The sequence below is a fragment of the Plecotus auritus genome, assembly GCF_963455305.1.
Source record: "Plecotus auritus genome assembly, chromosome: 7".
Classification (NCBI taxonomy): Eukaryota; Metazoa; Chordata; class Mammalia; order Chiroptera; family Vespertilionidae; genus Plecotus; species Plecotus auritus.
Genome location: NC_137774.1, coordinates 108,443,061 through 108,462,095, shown reverse-complemented (window position 1 = coordinate 108,462,095; position 19,035 = coordinate 108,443,061). Strand labels below are relative to the sequence as shown.

Below are 19,035 nucleotides of genomic sequence, written 5' to 3'. Positions count from 1 at the left end.
GGCCCTCCCCCCGCTGGCTCCGCGGCCTGCGCCACGCCCTGGGCGGCGGCGGCCACCGGCCCCTGCCAAGTGGCCCTGCCCGCGGGGCCACGTCCCCTGCTCGGTTAACAGCCTGAGTCCCGGGAGGGTGAAAAGGGCCGATGTCTCTTGTAAGCTCCTTTCGCGAATCGCACTAGCGGGAACAGCTGGTGGCAAGGAGGCCGGCGCCCTAATGCTCCCACCTGCAGGGCAGTGGGACTGATTGGATAGACCTGCACTGCCAGGCTAACCTGCTGAGACATTTTAAATCGGAACATGGAAATGTAGGGCCACCCTGAAAGAACTCTGATTGCAGACCCACTTTTTTCTTCGTTGCCATAGCTTTTCTCACCTACGGATAATAGTGTTTTTGAAAAGACCCTGGAAGAAATGTAACACACCCTCCTCTGGGGACACTTTTCCCAAGAAAGTACTGCACTTCTTAAACCTTTTCATGGTGGACCTGCATTTGCTTGTCGTTTGAAATCGTGGGAAAGTTTCCAGACCCCTCAGCGGAGACAATAGACGGCACTTGCCTGCAAGCAAAAGTGCGGGAAGAAGGTAATTGCAGTCCTTTGGGCAGGAGCTTACTTTGCTTCCTTAAGAATGTCTTGCTCAAGCGCTCCACCTAACCTAGGCTCTTGTTATCTGTCACCCATATTATTTCAGGAGACTCCTTTTGAAAGTATTCTTTCTGACTCCGAGGATCTGCACACTGCTGCAAGGCTTTCCTCGCTGCCGAAGCTTCAGAGGCTCCCGGTTCATTGCAGACCAGGGCGCTGATTCCCTCGCTGAGCATTCTCGGGCTCCGCACACAAACGCGTGCCCAACCTCCTCTGTTCTGCACAGCCCCGCTGCCCTTTCCAATGGACTGAGTCACCGTACTGCCTTCCACTTCTGCTAAACATCTTGCCCACGCCTAACGTTTTCTTTTGCTAACTCTCCTTCCTCTTTTCTTCCCCAGAGCTTCTTAGCTCGTCTCTCAGCACTCCCACCACCATCTAGCCAAAATGAGTGAACAAAGTAAACCAAATAAAAAATTAATGGGATTTTTGTGACAGCTTCCCTACTGAGCTGTCTGTTCATTTATGTCTTTTCACATAGTCAGTTCTCAATGTGGCAGCCGACTGGATCTTTTTAACATGTGGATCAAGTTGTGTTATCTTTTGGGTCTAAACCCTCCAGTGGTTTCCATCTGCTTAAAGAGTGGCCTTAAGGTCACAGGTGATGTGTTTCATTCCATCTCCTACTGCCTGCCTCCCTGCTGTGCCTCAAACAAGCTGAGCCCTTCCCCCTATGCCCCTTTAGTCTCCTCCCCTTTCACTTTATTTCTAGCTCAGTGCTTCTCAACCAAGAGTGATCTTGCACTCCACAGGACATGTGGCAATGTCTGGAGACATCTTTGCATGTCAGACAGATGGTCACAACTGGGGTAGTAGAGGGTACCCACTACTAGCATCCAGTGGGTAGTGGCCAGGGATGCTAAACAATACACAGAACAGCCCCCCTGCGCAAAGAATTATTCATCCCCAAATGTCATAGTACTGAGGTGGGGAAACCTCTTATCTGAAAAGCTCCAGATAACCACTTAACTGTCTCTTCCCATTCTTCAGGTCTTTGTTCAAATGATACGTCTGTGAGGCCCTCTCTGATTCCAAATTACAAACACTCTCTTGGTTATTTTTCTACTGGCTGACGTTTGATATGTTCTACTTTTTTAATTGTTTTTCTTTCCCCACTAGATTATGAGCTCCATGAAGGTAGGAATTGTTGCCTATTTTCTTTACTTCTAAATCTCAAACAACTAGAATAATGACCAGCACTTAATAGGTATTCATTTGTTTAATGAATGAATATATAATATATACTGTACTACTCAGTATTTTTTTTTTTTTGAACTTGCCGATACAGGTTTGATTGGACATAGAGGCAGACACACATGGAGGGAAGATGTTCTGAAGGCACACAGGTAGAAGCCAGACATCTACAAGCCAAGGAGAGAGGCCTGGAACAGATTCTTCCCCCACAGCTCCCTATGAAACCCACCCTGCTGGCACCTTGATCTTGGACTTCTGGCCTCCCCAACTGTGAGACAATAAATTTCTCTTATTAGAGCTACCTACTATGTGGTACTTTGGTACAGCAACCCTAGAAAATAATTACAAATGCCTATCAGAGTAACTGAACTTTGAACTTTTTAAAAAAATCTTCACACAAGGATATGTTTTTATTGGTTTTAGAGAGAGGAAGGGATAGAGAGAGAAACATCAATTGGTTGCCTCCCCTACACATCCCTACCAGGGATCAAACCCAAAACCTTTTGGTTTATGGGACAACGCTCCAACCAACTGAGCTACCAGCCAGGGCAGAATTTTGAACTTTTTAACCAGTTGTGAGTTTAATTTCCTACTAAGTGAATACAGTAAGTATTCACTTATCTGGAAGTCAGGGTCATGATTTTGATTACTTCAAATGAATCACAATTTGATGGTTTTATTTATTTATGTAATTTATGTTTTTGTAGGTGAAAGAAAGTGCTTAAAAATTGACAAAGTTTTATTTATTTATTTTTAATATATTTTATTGATTTTTTACCGAGAGGAAGGGAGAGGGAGAGAGAGTTAGAAACATTGATGAGAGGAAAACATCAATCAGCTGCCCCCTGCACACCCCCCACTGGGGATGTGCCCGCAACCAAGGTACATGCCCTTGACCGGAATCGAACCTGGGACCCCTGAGTCCGCAGGCCGACACTCTATCCACTGAGCCAAACAGGTCAGGGCTTATTTATTTTTTAAAACCAAGGAGCAAAATCCTTTTATTTTATTTATTTTATTTTAATCCTCACCCAAGGATATATTCTTAGAGAGAGAGAAAGGGAGAGAGAGAGAAAGAGAGAAATATCGCCTTCTGTACATGCCCCAACTGGGCATTGAACCTGCCACCCAGGTATGTGCCCTGATCTGGAATCAAACTTGCAATCTTTTGGTGTATGGAATGACATTCCAACCAACTGAGCCACACTGGCCAGGGCTTTTTTCTTTTTTTCAATTACAGTTTACATTCAATATTATTTTCAGGTGTAAAGGAGCAGTATCCTTTTAAGTTTGGTATTCAAATCAGCCTAAATTTTTATTTCATACAGAGTCAACATTTGTATTGTATTAACTATGCATGAAGTATTTGGAAATATACTATTCATTTGGATATCTATTTACAAATATTCTTCTCTTCTCAGTTTTCTCCTGAGATCCTAATTTTTTTTCTTTCCTCCATCATTTCCCCTAACACTGGCAGCATAGTAAGGTACATGTATGGAGCACTGTGTTTGGAACCAGCCCATATGGCTGAAATCCCAGCTGCACCATTTAGCTCTGTGACTTTAGGCAAGTTACTTAAGCTCTATGAGCCTCCGTTCCTCTTCTGTAAAACAGGGATAACAGTACCTATTTCACAGGGTTGTCATGATGATTGAATTAGCTATTTTTTAAAAAGTTTTTGGAAGAATGCCTGCTGAAAAATGTGTTTGTTAAATAACAAGAAAAAAACACACTGTTAGATGCTCAAATTACATAATTCTTGCCTTTAGGAACTTGCAATCAGGGTAGGGAGTGTGGGACTCTTTCTTCATGCAGTCATCAGTACAAAACTTAGACTCATTCATAGTTGAGAAAAGATGTGCAAAAGATAAGAACTCTTGACCTAAGTGTCGGACTACTCACTCACTCGTATTTATGGAGTGTATCCCATGTGCCAGACACTGCTAGACCTGGGAACTGGAGGGACCAGGTCTCTGTCTCGAAGGCCATGAGGAAGGCTACCCTGAAGCAGGTTGACTTTGGCAATTCCTGAGAAGGAAGTCAAACCAACTTGGGATGATGCAAATGCTATTACTGTAGTACCTTTCATGGGCTAGAGGGGAAATTTCTGCCAGAGGCCTGTGATCAGGTCTCCACAAGCTGTTTTTTCAGGTTCAGATAATTTCTCAACTACTTGAAGTCATTAACACACGTTTGTTCTAACTCTCACATATGTTAGATAGAAGATCACTTCATTACCTTTCCCTCCCCACCGTGCCTCCCCCCACCTTTGGCGGAGACCCTGGTTATTATTGAAGCTTGGCACCGATGAGGACGAGGACGCCAGCCTTCTCCATCAGGAGGCCCTCGGCCCCTGGGGACACAGCCCAGTTGACACTTGCCCCTCCCACTGCTAGAGGAGGCTGATGGCAACACATCATCAAAGTAAAGAGAAAACACAGGTGACGAGGGAAAATGCAGAGGCTGAATATAATTTCAGAAAGAGCATTAAAAGAAAGAAAATGTGAAAATCACCCTGCGTCATTGAATTACATTTTGTTTTATTTGGCTTATTCTTAACTCAACTGAAAATATGGACAAAGCATTGTATTATATGTCTCCATTTATCAAACAGGAAGTTGAATTTTAGAAAATTACGGCTCACGATAGAAAATAAAATAACCTGGGGTTATCCTTTTGTTTAGCAAAGTATTTTTATTCTGAAATTCAATATCATAAGCCATTGCTAATGCACATAAATCTAGAGATTTCCACCAGGTATAAACATGCCCTTCATTTCAACCTTTCATTTCTTTAACGGCACCTGTACGGGAAACAATTAGAGCATACGTCTCTTACAGGTTGTTTCTATATGTTCAAGACCAGTTAGTCCAGATTCGCCCCATAGCCTGCAGGATGACAAGCATTTTTGCTTATTTTCCATGTAAGAACAGAAAAGGACCAGAGTAAGACAATTTTGTGCACTTCCCTTTGTGACTAGGCATCAGAGGAATTTAATTAGCAACTTGAATAAAGGAACTGTATTTTGCTGCTGCAACAAATTACCACAAGCTTGGTGCTTAAAATAAGGCAAACTTATCTTACAGTTAAGACACTCTATGCCAGCTCTAATCGGTTTGGCTCAGTGGATAGAGCGTCAGCCTGTGGACTCAAGGGTCCCAGGTTTGAGTCCGGTCAAGGGCATGTACCTTGGTTGCAGGCACATCCACAGTAGGGGGTGTGCAGGAGGCAGCTGATTGATGTTTCTCTATCATTGATGTTTCTAACTCTCTCTCCCTCTCCCTTCCTCTCTGTAAAAAAACAATAAAATATATTTAAAAAAAAAAAAAAAAAGACACTCTATGCCGGCTGTTTGCCACAAGTCTCACTGGGCTAAAATCAAGGTGACTTCAGCAGGACTGAAGGCTCAGGTGAATATGTATATATTTTTTTCTTGTTGCTGTTCATTTTGGTTTGTTGGCAGAATTGAGGTCCTTGTGGTTGTGGAACTGAGGTCTCCATTTCCTTCCTCATCTTCAAAGCCAGCAGCAGCGGGTTGAATCTTTCTCACACTTCATATTTCTCTTCCTTTTTCTTGTGTCTCATCTCTCGGACCCATCTGCCTTCCACTTCCATTTTTAAGGTCTCATGTGATTAGATTGGGCACACTAACATTACCCAAGAAATGGATTAATCGTGTCTGCAAAGTCACTTTTGCTATCTGAGGGGACATATTCATAAGTTCCAGATATTAGGGCAGGGGCATTTGGGAGGGCGGTCATTATTCTGCCCACCACACCAGTCTTATGTGGGGGATCCATAACCAGCCTCAAGGTCCCTGAGAGAAGGAATATGTTGAGAGCGATCAGCTGGAGTAGTCCTTTCACTCACAATGAGGGCCCGCCCAGGACATGGCACAGGCCTACCACACAGCCTAGGAGCTGATGCTCTGGCTCCATTGGTTGCTAGCTGTGTGATCTTAGGAGAGTTCTCAAACTCTAAAAGCCCCACTTTCCTTCGCCTATCAAATGAAAATAATGTTGGTTGAAAATTCTACAGACTGAATGTGTCTTCTCCAAATTCGTATGTTAAAATCAAAACCCTACATGACATTATTTGAAGATGGGTCTTTTGGGAGATAATTAGGTCATAAGAGTAGAGTCCTCATGAGTGGGATTAGAGCCCTTATAAAAGATGCCCCAGAGAGCTCTCTTTCTCTTTCCGTCATGACAGCAGCCTGTGAGCCAGGGAGCGGCCCTCACCAGACACTGCATCTACCGGTACCTTGATCCTGGACTTCCCAGCCTCCAGAACTGCAAAAAATACATGTTTGTTGTTTAAGTCACACAGTCTATGATGTTTTTGCTATAGCAGCCTAAATAGACTAATATACGGCCTCATAGGGTTGTTGGGAAAAGGATATACTCCATCTGTGTAGAGTGCCTAGCCTCATGGAGTGCTGATGAAGTTTTAGCTCATCTGAAAGACATATATAAGTGAATTACACAATCAAAAAAGTTCCTCCTTCTTGTTTGGCTTATTTGATTCCAGAATTTGGTATATATGAAAAAAACACTAGAAGAAATAAGAGAACATTTTTTCAGTAATTTGACTATGGGAAAGAGAAAGGAAAATGAAAATGTATACTGAGCACTTATTTTGTGTTAGGCAATTTGTTTGCATAAAGGATCTGAGAGCATATTTTAATGGGGTGAGGGCACCAGGTGCCTGAGGATTACCAATGCAACTAGTCAGTTCCTTTATTCCAGTTGACAACACTTGATGTCTTTCCCCAGGCACAAAGTAATGAAACAAATTTGTTAATTTCCTAATTTTGTCTAGGACCTTTTGCCTAATCTGTGGTCAAATAGATCCTCCAGGCCTGTACAAATGGGAACGGGGAACTGACCTAACAATGCATGTCAGGTCAAGTTCAGCTATTCTCTGACATTCAGCTGGTTGGTTTAGGCAGCTCCTTATCGCTTAGCAGTCTCCACATACTTTCCCTCTTTCCTTGGTCTCTGTCTTTCAGCCTTTTTCAGATCGGTTTTGGCCCAAGGTCATCCAGCTCCTGGACGTTGATCATGCCATAACCACACTGGATGACTCAAGGACAAGCCTCTTCCTTTGCATACAGAAATAACTTGCTTTATTGTGAGTCTGCCAGGCAGTTTGGAGAGGATAATTGGATAATGTAGCCTTTTGCTTATTACCTAAGATGGACTCTAAAATCGATTCTGATTAGTTATTGGGGGGTTTAGAATAAGGTTTTGGGGGACAGGCTTGATTTTTTCACACCTTTGTTTCTAACAACTGTTTATTTCTTGGCCACCATAACAAAACTCTCTGCTAAAAGTGAGAATTTATTAGTCTAAAAAACATGCTTTTTTTCTGTCTCCAAAAAGCACCAACTGTATGTGTATACCAACTTAAGAAACTTTTTTAAAAATATGTATTTTTTTTTTTTTTGCCCTAACTGGTTTGGCTCAGAGGATAGAGCGTCGGCCTGCGGACTAAAGGGTCCCAGGTTCGATTCCGGTCAAGGGCATGTACCTGGGTTGCGGGCACATCCCCAGTAGGGGGCGTGCAGGAGGCAGCTGATCGATGTCTCTCTCTCATCGATGTTTCTAACTTTCTATCCCTCTCTCTTCCTCTCTGTAAAAAATCAATAAAATATATTTTTTTAAAAAAGGGAGAGAGAGAGAGAGAAACATCATCGACCACTGCCTCCCGCACATACCCCAATCAGGGAGAGCAGGGATCGAGCCCGCAGTCTAGGTATGTGCCCCGACACGGAATCAAACTGGTGACTTTTAGGTGCAAGGGGTGACACTCAACCAGGGCTCAACTTAGGAAGCTTTACAAAATTAACTGAAAGTCACAAGTGTTGATACTTTTGCTCATTCTTATACAAACAGTATGAACTTAGAGGCACCAGTCATTATAACTATAACTTCTAATTTTGTATAATAGAAACTGAATTTATGTTTAACACATACACCTAGTTAATACCACATGTATATTTGGTATATTTATAACTACACACAGTGGCACATAAAATGGATTAAAAGAGGAGTCTTTATTTCTAGATTCTTTGAGAATGTGATTATTTATAACTTGTGCCTTTAACATGAAAGAGGGCCTTACATTGCTTGATATCCAATGCCGTGACTTGGATTAGATGCAAATATCCTAAATAAGCCACAAAAGACTTGAGTGTAGAATTAAGTGGAGAATATGCCTATTATCTTGACAAATTAAAACAGAAAAACAACACAGGTTTAATTTCAGAATAATATTTTTGAAATAAATTATTTTTAATAGTTACCTCAAATCACTTTACCCATTGTATTAATTCAAAGGAGAATAAAGAAAAAAAATCATCTTGGACTGGTGACAGATTAATTAGCCTTCTGAAAATGAGAATAAAAACCTTTGACAAATTAAATGACTGGGAAGTAGGATAAATAAGGTCCAAGCTTTATGGATGTCACAGTAGATAGTCATGGCAACATTTGATGTCTATAACTGAGAGTTCAAAAAAAACTTTAGTATCTTAATCCAATATTTATATATTTTATCACTGGAAAGAAAACTGTTATCAATTTTAAAAAACTACTCAATTTGACTATCAGATGATATCATATGATATAATTTATTGTCTCTTTACCAGACACCCTTTACTCTGCTAGCAGAAAATTCTTTTTTTTTTTTTTTTAATATATTTTATTGATTTTTTTACAGAGAGGAAGGAAGAGGCATAGATAGTCAGAAACATCGATGAGAGAGAAACATCGATCAGCTGCCTCTTGCACACCTCCTACTGGGGATGTGCCCGCAACCAAGTTACATGCCCTTGACCGGAATCGAACCTGGGACCTTTCAGTCCGCAGGCTGACGCTCTATCCACTGAGCCAAACCGGTTTTGGCTAGCAGAAAATTCTTTTCAATTCTATTAGCTTTCTTTCACTTTTTCCCAGATCTAACAGGAGTCACCATTTTGCTGCATTATGCAATAAATTCATAAATACTAACAGTGGAAAAAACTAAACATTGAGAAAAAATCCACTGTTTATCCCTCATCTCCAGTTTCCCAATATTTCCTCAGGGGATCAATTGTGAAATGATCAGACCAATGAGGAGTGAGAGGGAGAACTAAGGCCAAGCATCTGAAGATAATACTGTCTTCTTATTCTATAAGGAAACATTTAAATTTGTATAAATAGACAACTTACTGTTTTACCTTAATGCAAAATATGTTAGCAGTTAGCAATTGTTTGTTATACTAGTCAACTGACACCCGTTAACCTTGGGGTTCTGGCATCCCATCCTCCCTGAATAATTCTGAGGAAAGGGAACCAGAATAGTAGAGTAGAGGTCATCCCAGAATAGCCCTGAGACTGCAGCTCTGGGCAGAAGGACCCACAGGCAAGCTATGAGGCCAGCAGTTTTCCTGTTTCACACACACTGTACAAGTGGCTGTGATAGCTAGACATTATGTTTAAAGACGAACAAGGTGCACTTCCTGCCCAAAGAAACTTACCAGTTTTAGCTTCCTTCTCCTGACTCTTTCCCCCCTTACCTTTAAATACTCCATATATCCAGTATCCTGGTACTCCTGGTTCTCTGCTCTTTTAATTACCTTCCTCTTATTAAAAAAATCTTCCTAATTAGCTACCAGTACATGTTGTCAAGAAAGTGATCATTAAATCATACTAACATGTAAAAGACTATAATGGCTTAATTCATAGTATTCTACTACCTTTCTGAGAAGTATTTGCATTTTAAGAAAAAGGAATCCCTTAATCTAAAGCAGTGAAATTAATGGTAGAACTCCAGGCACTCGTGAAGCAATAGTGGAAACTTTCCCCCAAGTATATGTAATGTCCCAGGGTTTGTTACACATGGATAAGGCTAAGCCTGGCTTTGAATTCTGAATGCTTGGTTCAATTTTAGATAATGAGCTCTAGCAAATCAAGTCGACTATGTTTGTGTGTGTGTGTCAGTATAATTAAACCAAAATCTTTTAGGTAGTTGGACGCATTTCTCCTTTAGTCTGTAATTAAAGAAAAGTTTTCTTGGATTTTAAAAGTTTATTCTATTATTTACTTATTAATTCAATACATGTGTTGAATTACTGCCAATCATACTGTTAAGAAAAACTAAAAATTTCTATTGGCATTAATAACACAAAACATGGATATATTTGCAGAAAACTGTATAATTCAACTGAGGAACAAAACAGACTTGGGTCATATTCAGTATTTTAGACATGTTAGTTCTCCCCAAATGTATCCATAAATTTAACACAATCCTGACATTTGGGATTTTTTTAAAATATATTTTATTGATATTTTACAGAGAGGAAGGGAGAGGGATAGAGAGCTAGAAACATCGATGAGAGAGAAACATCAACCAGCTGCCTCCTGCACACCTCCCACTGGGGATGTGCCCGCAACCAAGGTACATGCCCTTGACCGGAATCGAACCTGGGACCCTTCAGTCCGCAGGCCGATGCTCTATCCACTGAGCCAAACCGATTTCAGCCGGACATTTGGGATTTGATAAAATGATTCTGAATTTCACCAATAAGAATAAATATACAAAAATAAATAGTAACATTCCAAAAAAGAAAGTGTGAGGAGAGCTTGCCTTACTAGGTATATAACTACAGTAATTAAAACCATGGATCCTGGTGCAAGAATGGACAATTCAGAGAAATAAAACAATATATGGACAGACACCAATATGTATGTGAGTAATTTGAAAAAAATTGAAGAAAAACTGTAAAAACCAAAACAAAAAGTAAAATAAACATAAATCTAAAAGGCAAAAAGCAAATCTGGAAAAAGATTACATATATATATATATATATATATATATATATATATATATATATATTCATGCACTAGATGGGGGATCCCTCAGCCTGACCTGCCCCCTCTCACAGTCCGGGAGCCCTCAGGGGCAGGAGGCAACCCAGCGATCAGGGGAAGGGGATGCCCCATCACCTCTGCTGCTGCCACTGCCAGCAGTGCAAGCCTTGACCGGCCCTGGTTACCTGAGCCTCAGGTGGCCCTGGGTGGCTGGGCAGCCGCCATCCGAGGCTCGCCAGCCCTGGGCGGCTGGGGGACTGAGGGGGCTGGGGGATTCTGGAAGCAGGTGTTCTTGTCGTGTGCCTGCCACCCCGGGGGGCTGAGGGGACTGGGCACCGCCATCTTGTGGCTGTGGGTGCCACCATCTTTGAGGGCGGGGCAGTCAATTAGCATATCCCCTCCTTATTGGCTTGGGTGCCGCCACCTTTTGTGACAGCATGAGGGTCAATTAGCATATTCCTTATTTATTAGATAGGCTATATCTCAGACAGGGTTAATAACTTTATATAAATAGTTATTTTTATTTTTTCTATTATTTTACTTTTTTCCAATTGTTAGGAACAGAAACAGAATATTGGAAACCAATTCTAATTATAAGAAATATTAATCATGCTCTGTTAACCATGATGGTTCTGTTCTGATTAGAGAAAGCACATTCTAACCTCGCTGGGAGTTGTACGCCCTGGGACATGGGAGCTAACATTGGAATGTAGTCCATCCTCCTTTCCTGAGAGCTGCCTGTCATTATGGAAAGATTTACAACCTCGTGGGCGAAACAGTCTAATCCAGGAGACACCTGCTCTTTACAACCCCAGCCCCTATTACCTGTAATCTGGTTCTGGGGCGCTCGGAGGCACCCACCTTCTGTAACCCCTCCTCCCAGCCCACTTTCCCATACCTCTAATTCCTACTTTCCCACATAATCTTTGTCCTTCTATCCAATATAAGTAGCTGGATTATGGTGGGGGGCAGAGCAGGTTTTTTCGGATGACCTGCTGCTCTAACCATACTGCCAGCAGTATTGGAATATATGATTCAACCCTATCTCTGCTTAATTGGCTGAAATAGTGACAGGCAACCTGGACCCCTTGGTTGTCTGGTGCACAATTACAGTTGACATTTAATTTTATATTAGTTTTAGGTGTACAGCATGGTGGGAAATTTATATAGTTTACAAAGTGATCCCCTGATAAGTCTAGTATCCTTTTGGTGCCATACAAAGTTATTAGAGTATTATTGTCTATATCCCCTATGGTATACTTTACATCCCTGTGACTATTCTCTAATTCTCAATTAGTACTTCTAAATGCCTTATCTTTTTCACCCAGCCCCCTAACCTCCTTCCCATCTGGCAACCATCAGTTTGTTCTCTGTATCTATGAGTCTGTTTCTGTTTTGCTTGTTCATTAGTTTTATTTTCTTAGATTCCACATATAAGTGAAATCATATGGTAGTTGTCTTTCTCTGTCTGAGTTATTTCATTTAACATAATATCCTCTAGGTCCATCCATGCTGTGCAAATGGTAAGGTTTCATTATTTTTTAGGATCAAGTAATATTCCATTGTATATACTTACCACTTCTTTATCCATTCCTCTATGGATGGACACTTAAGTTGCCTCCATATGTTAGCTATTGTAAATATCTTTTTGAATTAGTATTTTGGATTTCCTTGGATAAAGACTCAGAAATGGAATTGCTGAGTCATAAGTTAATTCTATTTTTTAAATTTTTGAGGAACATCCATACTGTTTTCCATAGTGGCTACACCAATTTGCAATCCCACCAACAGTGTACAGGAGTTCCCTTTTCTCAGCATCCTCACCAACACTTATTGTATGTTGATTTATTGGTGATAACCATTCTGATGGGTGTGAGGTGGTCTGGTGGTTTTAATTTGCATTTCTCTGATGATTAGTGATCTTGAGCATCTTTTCATATTTTATAGCATCTGTCCTCTTTGGAGAAATGTATGTTCAGGTCCCCTACACATTTTTTAATTGGATTTTTTAAAATATATTTTATTGATTTTTTTACAGAGAGGAAGGGAGAGGGATAGAGAGTTAGAAACATCGATGAGAGAGAAACATCGATCAGCCGCCTCCTGCACACCTCCCGCTGGGAATGTGCCCACAACCAAGGTACATGCCCCTGACCGGAATCGAACCTGGGACCTTTCAGTACGCAGGCTGACGCTCTATCCACTGAGCCAAACCGGTCTCGGCTAATTGGATTTTTTTTGGGTGTTAAGTTGTATGAGTTCTTTATAAATTTTGGATATTAACCCCTTATCAGATGTATCATTGGTAAATATGTTCTTCCATTCAGTAGATTGTCTTTTTGTTTCGTTGATGGTTTCCTTTGTGATGCAAAAATTTTTAGTTTACTGTAGTCTCATTTGGTTTTTTTTTTTTTTTTCTTTTGTTTCCCTTGCCTAAGGAGCTATATCAGAAAAAATAAACCTAAGAAAATGTCAGAGAGTTTACTGCCTATGTTTTCTCCCAGGAGTTTTATGGTTTTGGGTGTTCTTCTTTTTTTTTTTTTTTTAATATATTTTATTATTTTTTTACAGAGAGGAAGGGAGAAGGATAGAGTTAGAAACATTGATGAGAGAGAAACATCAATCAGCTGCCTCCTGCACACCTCCTACTGGGGATGTGCCCGCAACCAAGGTACATGCCCTTGACCGGAATCGAACCTGGGACCCTTCAGTCCCCAGGCCGACGCTCTATCCACTGAGCCAAACCGGTCAGGGCTTGGGTGTTCTTTTTGAGTATTTAATTTTGAGCTTATTCTTGTATATGGTGCAAAAAAGTGGTCTAGTTTCATTTTTTGCATGTATCTGTCCAGTTTTCCCAACACCATTTATTGAATAGGTTGTCTTTACACATTGTATAGCTTTTCCCTCCTTTTCATAGATTAATTGATCATATAGGCTTGTGTTTATTTCAGGGATCTCTCATCTGTTTTATGCCAGTACCATGATAGTTTTGTTTGTTTGTTAATCCTCACTGGAGGATAATGATTTTCAGATAGAGTGAGAGTGGGGGAGAAGGGGAAGAGGAGGAGGAGGAGGAGGAGGAGAAAGAGGAGGAGGAGGAGGAGGAGGAGGAGAAAGAGGAGGAGGGGGAGGGAGGAGGAAGGGGGAAGGAGGAGGGGGAGGAAGAGAAGAGACAGGAGGGGGAGGGGGAGGGGAGGGGAGGAGGAGGAGGGGGAACAGTAGGAGAAAGGGGAGGAGGAGGGGGAGGGGAAGGGGGAGGAGAGATCAATGTGACATCCATTGGTTGTCGCCTACATGAGCCCTGACAGGCTGGGGTGGAATCTGCAACCCAGGTACATTCCCCTGACTGGAATCTAGCTCTCGACCCTTCAGTTCGAGGGCTAATGCTCTATGCACTGAGCAAAACCGGCTAGGGCCGTGGTTGGCAAACCACGGCTCGCGAGCCACATGCGGCTCTTTGGCCCCTTGAGTGTGGCTCTTCCACAAAATACCACGGCCTGGGCGAGTCTATTTTGAAGAATTGGCGTTAGAAGAAGTTTAAGTTTAAAAAATTTGGCTCTCAAAAGAAATTTCAATCTTTGTACTGTTGATATTTGGCTCTGTTGACTAATGAGTTTGCTGACCACTGGGCTAGGGCACTTTTTTATATTACATTTACTAGTATAACCAGGATAAAATCTGGTTACAAAAAAAAAAAAAAAATTGTATCACTAAAAAACATGTGAGACAGCATTTGGCTTAGGTCTTACTGTCAAATGGTGGTTTATTGCTCCTATGATCTGTCCTTTCACAGTCTGCAAATTAAAGTTAATATACTATATCTTTGTAACTCAAAATATGAGCTATACTATCAATATAATTATTATATAAACTATAACTATATATTTAAAGTGAATTGTGACTACATTTAGGATTCCTGTTTTCAGATGAGATGAAGCTTACCTTTTTGGGGTTTTATTGACTTAGATAGTTATTTCTAATAAATGTAGCAACATCAAGACAAACTGAAGCTGCTGCAAGAGGAAGAGATTAAAAACCACAATCATTTGTTGCCTTTTTTGTTATTACTGTAAGTGGTGAGATTGATTTTCTTTTTGCATGCAGAGAAGCGAGCTATAAATGAACCTTCCAAGGTGAACAGAGGGAGAATGCCTTTCTACGCCACCTTCTGCATTCTCTGGCTTCCACTTGGTTATGCTGCCTGGCTACAAGGAGAAGGTCCTGGTATGTCTAATCCAGGGACGGGCAAACTTTTTGACTCGAGGGCCACAATGGGTTCTTAAACTGGACTGGAGGGCCGGAACAAAAGCATGGATGGAGTGTTTGTGTGAACTAATATAAATTCAAAGTAAACATCATTACATAAAAGGGTACGGTCTTTTTTTTTTTTTATTTCAATAGTTTTATTCATTTCAAACATTTTAACAAGAAGAATGTAAACACTAATTATTATAATTTGAAACTTCAAAAAATGGAGGAATCATAGCACAATAACATAACTTATATTGAAGATGGCAAAGGCAAAATAAAATTGCCTAACAAAGGAAAGGTACAAAAGCCTTTCGAATTAAACTTAAATATAATAAAATAATTTAAAACTAAAACAAACAGAAAAGAACAAAATGTGTAAACAGTAAATTAAACATTTTCTTTAGTGCAACTTCCAAATTATGCCCGGGACGTAGATGTAGATGGCAATGTAGACTGGGTTGAAAGGTTTTTGGTCTTTAAAACATCAACTTCAGTGGGAACAGTGTTGTTGGTCTTCTTTTTAGCTAATGCTCTGATACTGTGCTCTCCAGGGGCGTGTCTCCCTACATCACCACCATAACGTGTCTACGCATTCCCAGGGTGATGTCGGGGGACGTGTCCGCGGGCATTACAAGGAGCCTCTGGAAGATTGAGAGGTTGTTCCTTCTACTGAATGGGCGGATATAAATCCGCCCACTCAGAAGAAGGAGCTGTGGCTGTGTTTCCCGACGTTGCCATGTTAACACTGCTGCTGGTGAAGGAGCAGACGGGAGAGGAAGAGAACCCTCCGCTCTTTCGGCTCCGGGGCCAGATAGAACAGCCGAACGGGCTGGATCTGGCCCGCGGGCCGTAGTTTGCCCACGGCTGGTCTAATCAGTTTTGGCTGAATTGGGGCGTTTGCTTGCATACCTTCACAACCCCTTCCATGCTCTTTCTCCTCTGGGAATGTATACTTGTCCACTCTTACCCTCATTTTTCTTATGAAATCTGCTCTCAGAAATGTTGTCCTAAAGTGTCACTTTGGCCCAAGGTGCAAATAGGGAACAAACTTAAGGCAAAGTAAGGACTGGAATGACCAAGTCTGGGAGGTCTGTGGAACTTGACCTAAGGTCAACTGAAGGAGAAAGCTCCCCTATCTCTACAGTCATGAATACGTAGCAGTAGTAAAAATTTTACTCTATAAAGTTGTGACCCTGTGGGTGTGGGTGTTGTTTTTTTTATTTTATTTATTTTTTTTATTAAGGTATTATATGTGTACATATCTTACCATTGCCCCCCTGTGGGTGTTCTTTTATGCCTTTGTGGGTGTCTCCTCTATGTATCAGCCTTTGGCCTTGCTTTATGTGCCTCTATTTCTTTCTCTCTTTTCATTTCCTTCCTTTTTTCTTTATTTTTTTTTCTCTTTATTGATCATAATATTAAAAAAGTGTTACTTTATCAAATAATTACATTTTCTATATATTTTATGTAAAGAGTGAAACTCAGTTGTCACTTTATTAGAGGTTTGGGATCATCATCCTTTACATTTCTTTACAGCACTTACCACTGACTGTCATTGTTTTATGCATTTATTGGCTTATCTCTCCCAATAGAGTGCAGACTCCCTGAGAGCGGGGCGCTTGGTCTTATTCTCTGCTGTCCCCCTATTGGGTCCACTCTATGGCCACACCAGAGTTTCTCCATTTACCCTGTCCCAATCTCAATCCTTTCCCTTTCACCTAAAAGTAACCACATCCTGACTTTTATGGTTATTTCCTTGCTTTCTCTAAAGTTATTTCACCTAGGTTGTATCTCTAAACCCTATAGTTTAACTTACTTTAAAAAATATAGACATCTTGCCAAAACCGGTTTGGCTCGGTGGATAGAGCGTCAGCCTGTGGACTGAAAGGTCCCAGGTTCGATTCCGGTAAAGGGCACGTAACTTGGTTGCGGGCACATCCCCAGTGGGAGGTGTGCAGGAGGCAGCTGATCGATGTTTCTCTCCCATCGATGTTTCTAACTCTCTATCCCTCTTCCTTCCTCTCTGTAAAAAATCAATAAAATATAAAAAAATAAATAAATAAAATCCAGGTGCTCTTTTAAAAAAAATATATATATATATAGACATCTTGCCGAAACCGGTTTGGCTCAGTGGATAGAGCGTTGGCCTGCGGACTGAAGGGTCCCGGGTTCGATTCCGGTCAAGGGCATGTACCTTGGTTGCGGGCACATCCCCAGTGGGAGGTGTGCAGGAGGTGGCTGATCGATGTTTCTCTCTCATCGATGTTTCTAAGCTCTCTATCCCTCTCCCTTCCTCTCTGTAAAATACCAATAAAATATATTTAAAAATATATATATAGACATCTGTTAAGTCTCTTCCAATTTTTCAAGCGCCCCTCTGTTCTCCTCTTGCCCTATCTTTTTCTTTACAACTTTTGATTTGACTTGTAGAGTTTCCCACATCTAGATTTTTATTTTTATTTTTTGGTTAATTCTCACCCAAGGATATTTTTCCCATTGATTTTTAGAGAGTCAAAGGGAGGGGGGAGAGACAGACATGATGTGAGAGAGACACATCGATTGGTTGCCTCCTGCATGTGCCCCAACCAGGGTCAGGGATTGAGCCTGCAACTGAGGTATGAAGATATGAATAAGAACACTTCTTGCAGAATTTTTTTTTTTGAACCTGGGAAAAACTGGAAGTAACTTAAATGTGCATCAACAGGAAAATGGGTTTACTGAAATGCAATTCTAGATAGTTAATAAATGACCTAGTTACCATATTGATATGAGATAAATTAAAAACACGTATTGTAAAGAGGAGAAAAAGGACATCACAGAATGATAAGTAGAATATGATAACATGTAAAACATAAAACATGCATGCACAGCAATAGCACAGGTCATTTATAGATATATATTATTATGGTAAAAATAGGAAAAATGCATGGGAATGATATACAACATTTATAGAGTGATTTTCCAAGAAAGGGAGAAAGATGCTTCCAATACTTTAGAAATAAAAGTGATGACTGATAGGGTGAGTACCCTATCCTATCAATCTACTTTAGAATATGGGTAGGCTTACTTATGTGAAGTTTATAAAGTCTAAGAAAATAGTCTGTAGCTACTAGAATGGCACATGAAGGTGTCTGCTGTCAGTTTTCAGAATAGCTGCAGTTTTATCATCAAGGCAATAATCTACATTCCCTGGGAAACCTGGCAAATGGGAACCACATGTTGGTTTTACCCGAGTTGTCCTTCACTTCATTTGTGGTTTATAAATAGTACACTCATGTTAAGTCAGGTTTGCATGGCTTCGGTCGAATTAATCAGTCAACAGTTGCACCTTTATTGAGTGTCATATCTGCAAGGCCCTATAGAAAATTTAAAATAAACATAAAATATTTCCCCATACTCAGCCATAAATCTAATTCTAGAGACAAGACAAACAGAGAATAATACAAAACCCAATGGGGACTGACTTGTATGCCATGTGTTATAAATGTAGAAAAGCTGGAGATCAGGATGAGCTCTGACAGCAGCTGATAAAGCTGCTGTGAAGTGAAATCTGAGCTGGGCTTTCCTCTGGCGCAGAGATGGAATTTCAAAGCAAGACTTTTCTTAGTTTGTGCTCCTGTTCCAGATGTGAGGAAGCTTCGTTTCCATCAACCGTTGGCGCTGGGTTGAAAAGCAGCTCAACTCATAAACATTGGTTTAGTGGGGAAGGTTGGGGTTCTATTAGTGCTCAGCTCTTTCCCTGCCCCAGCTTTCTACTAGGCTGAAAACTGAAATGAGAGTAAGGATCAGGCCATCCCTCTTTCTGTGCCCCTCAAAGTTTGATGTAACTTATGGCAAGTAGCAGAATCCCATTCAAACATGCAAAAGTAAAAATAAGAGCTTATTGAATACATACTGAGGTTTAGTGGATACAAATAGCCAGGATTCAAAGGGCCTGTGAATTAGAAAGTCAAGCTTGAAGTCTGTTCTCCAAATCTCTCCCATCTGTTTCTTCCCTTTGTGTCCTGTATTGTGTGGCTTCCTCTTGTCACGCCTCTTGAACTTATCTCAAAACAGCAGCCGTGCACTATCAAAACTTGACATGCACATTT

The 19,035-nt window shown here is 40.9% G+C and overlaps 1 long non-coding RNA gene across 1 annotated transcript; it reads left to right on the top strand.

The window, feature by feature from the left end:
* LOC308253122 lies at window positions 1-15,064 on the top strand. Its single transcript, XR_013961101.1, has 3 exons — window positions 1-579; window positions 1,930-2,105; window positions 14,798-15,064. It is a non-coding gene; the product is annotated as an uncharacterized lncRNA (long non-coding RNA).
* The last annotated feature ends 3,971 nt before the right edge of the window (window positions 15,065-19,035 follow it).